The sequence below is a fragment of the Cupressus sempervirens genome, chromosome 9, assembly GCF_028749045.1.
Source record: "Cupressus sempervirens isolate cs-2001-9-10 chromosome 9, ASM2874904v1, whole genome shotgun sequence".
NCBI classification, from domain to species: domain Eukaryota; kingdom Viridiplantae; phylum Streptophyta; class Pinopsida; order Cupressales; family Cupressaceae; genus Cupressus; species Cupressus sempervirens.
This window is the reverse complement of record NC_143126.1, coordinates 392912713-392924881: the sequence shown is the minus strand read 5'-3', so window position 1 is coordinate 392924881 and position 12169 is coordinate 392912713.

Here is a 12169-nt window from a genome sequence, read left to right as displayed (position 1 = left end):
ATTAATCCATGTGGTTGCCTAGGAAAATAATAAAAGTCTGCTACATGCTACGACGACCGTCCTAATTGTTTTGTTATAAAACTTTGGGATATTTGCTATGGGGTGAAAACAATAGGTTGTTCTAGTAAGTGAGCATGAGGTCCCCCTTTTTTAATGATAAGACCCTTTCCTTAAGCTATACAAAAAGGTAGCTCAAAAATATAATCAGACAAGCGTTTTTCTCTAGGACCTACCAACACTTAGAAATGTTCTTGAGCAAGGTTATGAAATAGTGACTAGTTCTAAGCAACACAAGTGAGAAAATTAGCACTTGTTCAAAACTTGTGCACCCTTACTGAAAAAGGGGCCAATAGCTTGGAAGCTTGCTCTGTACCCAATTGCATGTGGGCATTGAGCAATTGAAGGCAAAGTTGAGCCTCTGTGGTAAATTCTCTCTTAATAGTTGGATTCATACTGAACCATGTATGACATCTTCAGAGGATTCAAACCCAATGTATAATAGTCCACCTGCCACAACAAAAAAATGTCAATCGAAAATCCTCATAAACATACCATTTCAAGTCCATATGCAAAAATAGATATTGTTAAGGCCCATAATGTGAGCTATCTTGGATGTCACTGTGCTATCATCAATATCTGAATAGAATAAATCGGGGCATTTTCAGTTTTGCAAGTATACAATAGACAAGTCTATGAAATGCAAAAGCATAGACCACGCAAGTGAACAGTTCTGCAAGATGCCTCACAAATGACGTCCATTTCTGAAAACAGACGCCCCGGTCTAATGAGCCACATCATTTCAATGCCTAAAGATATGTCCCTAACCCTTACTGGTCGATTGGAGTAACTTTGCAACTGTGGATTGTCTAATTAAATGATTCTCGACATCGTTGCCTGTCGAATTGTCTGAGCAATCTGGCTCTGAGCAATCCGACTAAAGTCTTATTAAGAAATAAGCCTATTAGCTTAATTAATGAAATAATAACAATAAATGGAAAAGAGCCACATGTCACATATTGCAAATTTATAGATGCAATATAAATTTAACAAGAACAAAGAAACGTGTTAGATACTCTATGTAGACCAGCATTTATGATTTCAACGGGATCGACATATGATTTCAATGACACATTCGAGAGCATTTATGATTTTCAATAGGATGGACAAATAAAAGGTATTAATGTCCCTCCGACTAAAATTTACATTTTAATTTAAGTATTAATTTGCATTTTAGATTAAATAAATGTTTCACATAGATAATAGATGGAAGAGATCAACTAAATGGTTGTCCATCCTTTTTATACACTTTTAGCCATTGTCGTCAACAAAATTAGTCATTCCTTGCAACGTAATTCTCATGCAATGTAATTAATTCTAATAGAGATTGAAGCCTCAAACTTTGATATTGAGAAATCATATCTCTACTATCCTGCACTTCTCATCTTGATGATGGATCATGTAGTATGATCCGAAACGTTGATGGTAAAAAATCACACACAATCGAATCCAAAAAACCTCTTATTTACAAATGGATTGTGGAAATCTGATGATGTTAATTTGATACTGAGATTAACCAATGTCAACAGTAGTCCGATAACTCAAGAAAAACACTTTACTCAAACCCAATTAATAAATATCCAATTTTACTCAGTGGAAGTAAATTCTCACATATTTTAAACACAAATTATAATACACAATCTCATTGACATTTACATTTTAGGTTACATATCAAGACATGCTAAGCCACTTCTGCACCACCCATTCACTCACATTGGATAGACAGCAAACGTCTTTCATGAATCCAACGCAGGGGAAAAAAAAATTATGTTGAAATCAAAATCCATAATATTCTTCAACATAAGTCAAGAGCCCATAAATTCCTTAATTCTACCAAAAAAAAGTGACAAAGAAATGGAATCCTTAACGTTCTTTAATATAAATTCTTAATTCTGAAACAAACCACAACAAGGCGGCCTGGTTATGCCCGGATGCTCAACACCAGATTTCCAATTTATTTTCTGTTTTTGCCTCTAAAAACTAAACAAAAAATATACGAACCAAATCTGATAAAACAAAGAATTTCCAAATTTTCTATAAAACAAGGGACGATCTGTGGCACAAAAATAATTATGAGGGTAGTAAGAATTTGACGTAAAGAAGATGTAGTTGTAAACAGAAGGCGGCGGAGGGCATTCAATCTCTTAAGGCTTTGGCGGCGGAGGACATTCAGAACTTTAGCGGCGGCGGCGGCGGTAGCAACGGAGCCTGGTTCCATGGGTTCTCGCATGTTTACTCACGACGTGCATGCGATCGCCAGTGGAGGATTTATAATCCATTTCCTCTAATCCGCAGAAGAAGAAGAAGATGATGAATCAAATTCTGACGTGAGCAGGGGCAAAAACAAAAGCAATTACCCAATTATGAGAAAAACGCCATAAGCCGCTGGGCATGACATCCCATTTTCTTGAACGCCCAAAACTAGCAGTCTGTCAACACGTGAAGTGAGTGAGAAGAAAGAGGGGAGAAAAATGCAGAAAAATTAATTGGAGGGATTCATATGCGAGTTCGGTGTCGATGAATTATTATTATTTTTGGAAGCTTGAGTGAGGTGCTGCCGGCAAATTGCATCACACGTCAATGTCAAGTCTTCAAAACAATTAACGGTGGAGATCACTTTAATGGTAGTCCATGCTCTCTCGAATAATCTGAAACGTCAGATGCTAAAGCTAGCTCCTCAGTCTCATATAGTAAACGCCTTCGGCGTAATAATGCAGTAATTTTAGGTCCGAATTATGGAGAGATCCCAAGAGGCAAGAACGCTTCTGGATGAAATGGCTGCACAAGGCTGTCCTCCAAATATATATACAATAATAGTGTCCAACTGCATTGCACAAATTGGTAAGAGTAGAAGTGGGTAGTCAGCTTTTAAATTAGCTCACTAGCAAGAGGCCTATACCTAACGATTATAGTTACAGTATCATCTTTTTGCTCTGCAAGGATGGCAACCTGAATGCTGATCTGAAGTTCAAATATCGCATGCTTGCGAGGGATTGTATTCCACACGATCAGATTTAGTATGTGCTGGTGAAGAGGCTTTTAATGGAGGGAAATTCTCATCAAGCAACGCAGCTTATGGGAGAAAAGGGCTTCTAATGTCAAAAGCCCATCACATTCTCAAATCAGTTTCTCAAGAAATCAGTGATTCTTAAGCCCTTTCTGGTCTGCTATAATAACTGTCCAAATCAGGCTGAAAGGCACTAGCTCGTCTGGTTGAGAGCAGAGGCTTGAGGCTGTGGATTACCCCCATGGTCCTGGGTTCAAAACTCTCCCCAGATTTAATCGGTGGGACCGTCGTGCGAACCTATTGCCCTACAAGCAAAGGATTAGTCTCGCCCCAGCTCACCTCTTCTGAGCTCCAACTTGGCAGTTTGTAAGACCAAGGTAAAGGCCAGTTGGGTGCTGAGCTGGGTCGCGGGATACCTCTGTAGTCTATAAATTAAAAAAACTGTCCAATCAGGAAATAACATTTAATGAATATAAAACGCTAGTCCACTGTTCGGTTACCATTTCAACAATTGTTTTTGGCCAAGTAGAAATGGGTTTGATTATTGAGCTACACAGTATTGGGGATGTGAGCCAGTCATCAGGACGTCAACCATAAAAGGGATGATTCATGCTGTAGCAAGGATACAAAAATCTATAGTAATTTATAGAAACATGTTAGATAAAGTCCCAATCAGAGAAGCAATGGAATTTATTGAAATTTGTTGGTGAAGAGTTTCCATTTAGAGATCGTGACTTTTATGACACTCATTGAATGTTTATCTATAGGGAATGGGAAAGTATGGTAAAGCTTGCAATCCTGTATCAGTGCCTTATTGCGATGGTTTCACATATTAGGGAAAGTGCAAGAGACCATCATTGTCTTGGACAATTTGTTGGATAAAACATAATAAATGAGCTTGAATTCTATATACAACTGGAATAACATAACCCTTACCAAAGGAGGAAATATATTATTGCAATTTATATCATTAGAATTTAGCATTTGCAATCGTAATCCTTCTTTGTTATCAAGCAGCATTTAGTTTTAGTGAGGTAACAAAACTTGAGGCGAGCTTTTATTTTATTTCTCATGTTGTCAGGAAATTTTGTGATGGTACATAATTACAGCCACATCAGTATAGGCTTGATCATATTAATAATATAAATTATTGTTGTAAATTAACATCAGAGACTTTTATTTTTGAGGTTTTGTTCTTCTAACTTGTTAACATCAGAAAATTGGTTATAATTCATAATTAGTGAAAATCTGACAAAAAAACCTCTCTACTGCCACTGTTTCTACTGCTTCTGCAGCAGCAAAATTTAAAAGAGGAAGGAAAAGAGAGAGATTTGGTATATAAGGCAAAGAAGACAATGTTACACTTCAGTACGAGCACTGTGGTGTAATTTTAATGCAACTGTCAAATAATTGATGGGTCCACTATCTGAAGCGTTTGAATAATTAATGTAATTTATGATTCTGCAAATTTGAGTTATGTTCCATTTTAGTTAAGATTATTATCGTCTTGTGATGGACTAAGCATCTGTAACTGTTTTCCTTTTCAGAATATAGGGTCTTTTGAGAGACAAGGTGAGAGGAGGCTAGAGGTAGTCTTTGTAACAATGCTGGTATTAAAGCAGTCAACAATGCTCCAGAGGGGAGTCCACGTGAATTGGTGGGAAAGGGCAGAAGGAATGCCGCCCTTGGTAGGAATGTTGTTAAAGCCAGTTAGACCCAATGTAGAGGCTAATTGAAGCCTTAAAAAGCTAAAGTTCTACGATAGAGATTGATATTTCTTAAATTAAATGTGAGCCCAACCCAGAGATGCATTTCTAGATTATTAAGTGGAACCAAGTTGCAGTTGCATGCAATCTGGTAGTGGGCAAATGTGTAGATTCTGAGAAGAAAACAAGGAAAAGGTAAAACATGGCTTTGGTCTAAGATGCTAAAAAATTAAGAGCTTGGTTTTGCCCTCAAATTATTAACAATAAAATGTTAAAAGAATTTCAAATTTTGAACCAAAAGGATCAGTTGGAAGAGGTTTATACTGAATAGGTCATGACTGATCAAATTCGAACAGCTATACAAGAGAGTGGCAGACTAGTTGCTGCTTGGTATGTGAATGAACTACAGTTTCAACTTCTGGATGAGCTCATATTGTTGAAAGTGTCTATGATAGATGAAGCTTATGAATATGCATTAAGGAGAAGTTAATACTGGAAGGGCAAATTTATCAATAAGAAAAGTGATAACTACCTATGGATAAGGGAATGCACCACCTTCGAGATTGATGAAATGTCAAGAGGCAAATCAGCCCAATGCCACATCACTTGTTTTGCTGAGCTAGGGAAATCAATTCATTAAATTTAGATTTAGCTTAATGTGGATGCAAAAAACTTGAAAACACTACACTGTTGAAAGATAAAAATGTTTGTTTTATTGGAAATGAAAGAGCAATTGATTAAGACCAACTAGAGGCCTTTTAGCTCATTGGGCTGATGTGTGCATAAGTCAAGGTTTATAACATGGATTTAGGAACACCAATGCAGTATGTGTATGCCCTATATGGACAGGATACAAAGACCCAAACTAGAAAGTACAAAGTCAATAGCTATACTAACAAAACTAAAAATACAAAGAATGCAAACAACAAGAGCAGATTTTGAGCTAAAAGCAACTATTCTAGAGCGAAAAGAGGGGTTAAGAGATCTCACAATGCAAAGGTAAGAATCCCATGAAGCTACACCACTTTGCTTCTTGAGTCAACACACCTGATGACAAGAAAAGTGTTGGGCTATTTGTTTTACTCGTTTGTCAAAGTTTGATCCATGTTTTTGTGTTTCCAGCTCCCTAGACAACCAGATAGATATGATAACCAATATTCTAATAATGCTAACAAAAATGGATAAAGACAGAAATTGCTCAAGATGCTAAGATACGCTAATCAAACAAGAGGGAATAGGAATGAGATAACTCCCTTTTAAAGCCAGAATGTCAGAGCTTGGCGGATTAAAGGCAAGAACAAGCTTGCATATGATGGAAGGAGGTGCAGCAACAATACCAAGTGACCTATGAGTTGCAACGAGGTTGTGAGAGTTGTTCAAATGGTGAAGAATTTGCAAAGATGGCAAAGGAAATTTGTTTTAATGACCCAAAATTAATTGAATGATTAAGAGCATCCAAGAGAAGAAAAACTAGGCAAAATGGAGGTTTAAACGAGCTAGGTGGAATTCCTCCGTCAGTGGCTTGCCAAAGGAGGCTTTGCACTGCCAAAAATAGTAGGTGTAATGTCTCAACAACCACCTTTGGTTTGCGAATTTTCAAGACAAGTGCAAGCGGTGCAAACATCTCTACAACATGCATCTGTTTTGGATCGAACAATACACATCGTCGAGGATCTAGACAAAATGAGATGAAGGCAACTTTGATGAGATGGAGGCTTAGGTGGAAATTCGATTTTGGCTGAAGTGGAGACATTAAATGATAAAGAATCGTGTGGTGTGCAATTTATGACATTGCACTCGCAAAACAAAGGAAGAGAGGATTTCTCTAGGAGCGAAAGCCCTTGAAGTATTTTATTTGTGATCAAGCCCACATATCTATAAGAATTTGAAATTAAGTTAAAAGAGAGCCTCATGTTGAGAAAAACTTTAATATCTATAGACAGGGAAAGTTTTTCATTCAACATGCCCAACTGTAAGGCCTTTCGTGTTACGGCCAAATACATAAGCAATTACAATAGTTATTCTGCAAGACCTTGCAAGATCCAAACTCTAGCTAGCCCAAACCCACACTCTAGTAGAAACCCCAAGAAGAATCTAAATTTGCGCTCACAAGCCACCAAGCAACCTTTTTATTTCGCAAGCCCACACTTAGCTACTAGTTTTGCTCAAACTTTGCTCCTCTCAGCTACTCTTCTCCATGCTGAATAATTATGACTCTAGACTCCACAAGACCCTCTACTTATACCAAACCAAGCCACAAGTCGACCTAGCATAATAGACATTAAATTAACACTCACATTAAATACACCCTCAAGCCACAAGTCGGATTGGCAACAAACATTAAATACAGGAAATGATTAAATACTTAGGACAGCCCCAAGTTTACAATGCGTAAGTAACTCAAAAGACCACATAAGAAAGCACGCACTTAGACATAGGTCCACATGCCATCAAATGATCCAAATCCAAGAGTGCACATGCCAACTCCCTTGGATCGAAGCTCACGGAAACAATCTCCAAAGTCTGCCAATAAATTAGGAATATGCGACCAGCAATCACCAAAACGGCTCTAAGTCCAAGATCATTTTCCAATCATCATGTGCACTTAGGACAAGGTTGCCCAATATGTCTCGAACACATCCCCAACCTTGTGAACCATAACTCCACAAATCGGAGCTCAAAGCCCCTACATACAGGATTGCGGATTTCCCTAGGATGCTCCTACACTCCAAGTGCAAAGAAAGATGTTCTCGGTAGCTGGAAGAACATCTTTTAGGGTTCAACACATAAACCTCGAACTGGTTCTTCACATGCATGTCCTCCGCCATATCAACTTGTACACTCCTACCTTTGTTCCACTTTTGCAAATCTTTTCCTGCAATAGTCATCCTCACAATTGTCTTTGGTGTACTATAGGTTTGGTTTCCATGCTAATCTCTAACCCTTTCAAAATCGTCCAACTCATCTCAGCGACCAAAACTTAGATTTCCTCCTACCAAGTCCTACATTCTACCAAGAAATCAGGGAATGCTTCTTATCACCCTTCACAACAATAAACACAATCATACATAGCTCTACAATCATACTGCCAAGGTCTACCAAGTAATATGTGACTACTACTCATTTCCACAATATCACACAATACTTTATCAACATACTGTCCAATTTGAAAATTAACAAGACATTGCTCCCTTACTTCCAAAGCATGCTCATCTTGTAACCAACTAATCTTATAAGGACAAGGATGTATCAGTCTCTTCAAACCAAGTTTCTGAACCATCTCCTCAGCAACTAGGTTATCAATACTACAACCATCCACAATTACATTCCAGCGTTTACCTCTAGACTTACGAGTCTTGAACAAGTTCCTCCTTTGACAAGGTTCCAATAACTTCTTACCAAGCAACACTCTTCGAATCAGCAAGTTCTCCCCATCCTGCTCGTGTTCATTCACCGAATGGTCAGCCTCATTCTCTACAACAGTTCTTTTGTTACCAACCTTTTGTGAACATTCAAAAGATTTGTGTCCTTCATCACATTTGTAACAAGTACCCTTAAATGCACCTCTATTTGTTCTCTTTCTCTGTCCAACAGGTTTTGGTTCATCTTCAACAATTTGCTTTTCCTTATTAGAGTGTTCGTTCTTTTCCTTTCCTCAGGAATTACCTGGATGTCTTCTCTTTAGCTTTTCTTCTGCCCTCAAAGCAAACTGATAAGCATCCTCAATCAAAGCACTATTCAGCATACCAATCTCATCCTGAATATTGAATCTCAGACCATTAATATATCTAGCCACCTTTTCCTTAGATAACCCTCTATGCTCAGACCGAATTGTTAACTTGTAAAACTCCTCAGTGTAGTCTTTCACAGACAAATCCTTTTGCTTCAGATTTTGCAACCTCTTAAACAACTCAAGTTCATAATCAGCAGGAATGAACTTAGCCTTCAATTTTGTCACCATCAATCTCCATCTAGTGACCTTAATTTCACCTTCTTCTATATCTCTTTGTAATTATTTTCACCATAAAGAAGAATGTCCTTTCAACTTAGTTTGTGCCAACATCACTTTGAGTAGATCTCCAATATACGCCAACTCAAAGTAGTCTTCCAATTCACCAATCCAATCAATCAAGTCTTTAGGATTTTAAGTCCCTGAGAAATTAGAAACATCCATCTTATGCTTTAACTTCAACTGAGATCCAAATCTATCCGATCAACCAATCCTATCTTTCATGCAATCAGTTTTGTCTTCTCCGCTAGATCCAGCAACTTCAAAGTGTTCAAGAGCTTCCTCATATCCATCGTCAGTACCCACATTCCTAAGTACACTAGCAATAGCTCTCATGATCTCATTCTTGATTAACTCCATCTTAGATCTGAAATTTGATCTAATCTTCTCTGAAAACTAGTCTCGATAGCATCACAGAGATCATCAATTGCCCTAGGAACCAATTTTCTCGAAGGCATCTTCCAAGATCTTTGCAAAGCCAAAGCAACAAATCCATGAGATCAACAATCTCCACAAGATCCACCTCCTCTGATAATCTCCAACCAAATCAAACTTTTTCTTTGATGTCACTTGACGCAGTTAAAGCAGGAGAATCCCCAAAGGAGATGTCCTAGCCCCCAGCAAATAATCACACAGCAAAATATAAACAATAATACAAAGATTTAGAGACAAATAATGCCAACTCTCATAATAGAATCATTAGATTTTCATTCAACATACCCAGTTGTTATGCCTTTCAAGTTACGGCCAAATACATAAGCAATTACAATAGTAATTCTGCAAGACCTTGAAAGATCCAAATTCTAGCTAGCTCAGAGCCACAATCTGGTAGAAACCCCAAGCTAAACTTGTGCTCGCAAGCCCCCGAGCAACCTTCTTGTTTCCCAAGCCCACACTTAGCTACTAGCTCTGCTCAAACTTCACTCCTCTCAGTTGCTCTTCTTCTCCATGTTGAATAATTATGACTCAAGACTCCACAAAGCCCTCCACTTATACTAAACCAAGCCACAAGTCGGCCTAACATAATACACATTAAATACACCCTCAACCAACAAGACAGCTTGGAAACAAACATTAAATACAAGAAATAATTAAATACTTAGGACAAGCCCCAAGTTTACAATGCATAACTAACTCAAAAGACCACATAAGAATATGCTCGTTTAGACATAGGTCCACATGCCATCAAATGATCCAAATCCAAGAGTGCACAAGCCAACTTCCTTGGATTGAAGATCACGGAAACAATCTCCAAAGTCTACCAGTAAATTAGGAACACACGACCAGCAGTCATCAAAACAGCTCTAAGTCCAAGATGATTACTTCAATCATCATGCGCACTTAGAACAAGGTTGCCAAATATGTCTCGAACACATCACCAACCGTGCGAACCATAACTCCACAAATCCGAGCTTGAAGTCCCTACATACAGGATTGTGGACTTCCCTAGGATGCTCCTACATCAAAGTAGCATGCAGGGAGAACATGCAAATTTGGACAAGACAGCGAAAAAGGTAAAGCTTTGGCTAACATGCTAAACATTTGAGGGTTCAGTTTTACCATCAAATTATTAACAACTAATGTTTAAAGAATTCCAAACTTTTAAACAAAAGGAGCAGCCAATGAGGTTGATAAAGAACATTTCATGAGGATTAAAATTCAAACAAATATGCAAGAGAGTGAAGAACAAGTTGCTTCTTCGTAAGTGATTGAACTTAACTTTCAAATTTAGGTTGATCTCTTGTTAGCTCATATTTTTAAATGTCGCTATGATTGATGCAGTTTACGAATATGCATTAAGGGTAGAGTAGAAGTCATACTGAAAGGAAATATTTATCATTTAAAAAAGTGATAACTACCAAAACAAAGGAAGAAGGAGTTCCTCTCAGAATAGAAGCTCTTAACCATTTTATTGGAGCTGTAGATTGTCTTCAAAACCTCAAAAGGGTGATTGTAGTCCAAGCAGAATAAACATTTTTCTCAAAAAAATTTGAAGCCGGGTCTGAACAGAATCAAATGTTGAGAATATCTTTAACATGTGGAGACGAGGATACTTTTGAAGTTGACTGGAAGAGGAAACATGTAGGGATACATGTTCCTTGCCTTAGAGGTAGGAGTCCCTATCCCCTAGCCATTTTCAGAATGGCTAGATGTCAAGATGACACTCCTTTGCCATGCTTGCAACTTAAGAATTGGCTAAAAATAACCAAAATGTCCCCTAGTTGCTTGGGGGCTCATGGGTGTTGATGCTTTTGGCCAAGAAAAAGAAACTTTCTATATACTTTTTCCTTGTATAACAGGATCTTGGAATACACATTTCAGCTTTCATAACTGTTGACAAACATTTCAAGGACTCGTCTACAAAACAATTTCAGCTTCTATATTCCATAAATTGATTTTCTTACAAATTTAGGATAGAACTTATCAATGATAAGTTGACTTTAAAAAAACATTTCGAACACTCATCTAGCTTCAAAAATTTCTTGAGCTGTAGACAACACTTGCTACAAGCCATGAGAAATAAGCCCAAAACTTGGAACAATTGAATGATAAAATATTTTCACATTTGTTTGAAAACGTGTTCTTAGCCTTGCTAAAAATATTTTAAACATGTTACCAAAGGCTACATGAATCAACGAAGCTAGCACAATTAGTATTTTGGTACACTTTTACAGGGGCTAGAGAGATATGCTTGTCAACACAGTCATACTTGATGGAGAGAAATGTTAGCAATATGTGTTTAAAATTACCATTTAAGTCAATGTGTTGTTTGTATTGATGTCAACTTGATGAGTTGTATGAGTTTGGTGTTGTATCTGATGAAGTATGTGTGAGAAGTATGTGTAGGAAAGAGTACTTGAAGTCTGATACACAGGAAAAAAATATTTAATATCTAGTTATTTTGATGTCTACTGATGGTGGTAAGTTAGCATATTGTATATCCAGAAGGTGACCAGCATTTGAAACAAGTATAAGAAGGAAAGAGTATCTGAAGTCCTTATAGGGTAACACTCTGCATTGCTTTACATAAAAAGTTGGTTTCTTGCAGTTTTGGTGCTGCCATGTATGTATGGTCTATGAATGTTGCACTATCCTACTTTCAAGTCCAAAAGTTTAAGGTCAGAGTTATGTTTTGTCGTTTGCTGATAGTGAGGGTGGTTGCTAAAAATAGTCACGAATGGTTTGGAGAATGCTCTGCAATGATGTTTCTAGGTGTGTAGTTTGGTTGGATGCGTTCCTAACATTTGTGTGGAGTTCCAATTCAGGTACACATTGGATTAGCTCTATGGGGCTGTCACCTCTTTTATCTTGGGTGAGCCTGGAGATAGTCAACATGACATAAAGGATGTTGTATTCAAAGTCAGAAAGAAGCTTGAAGATGTACTTGAG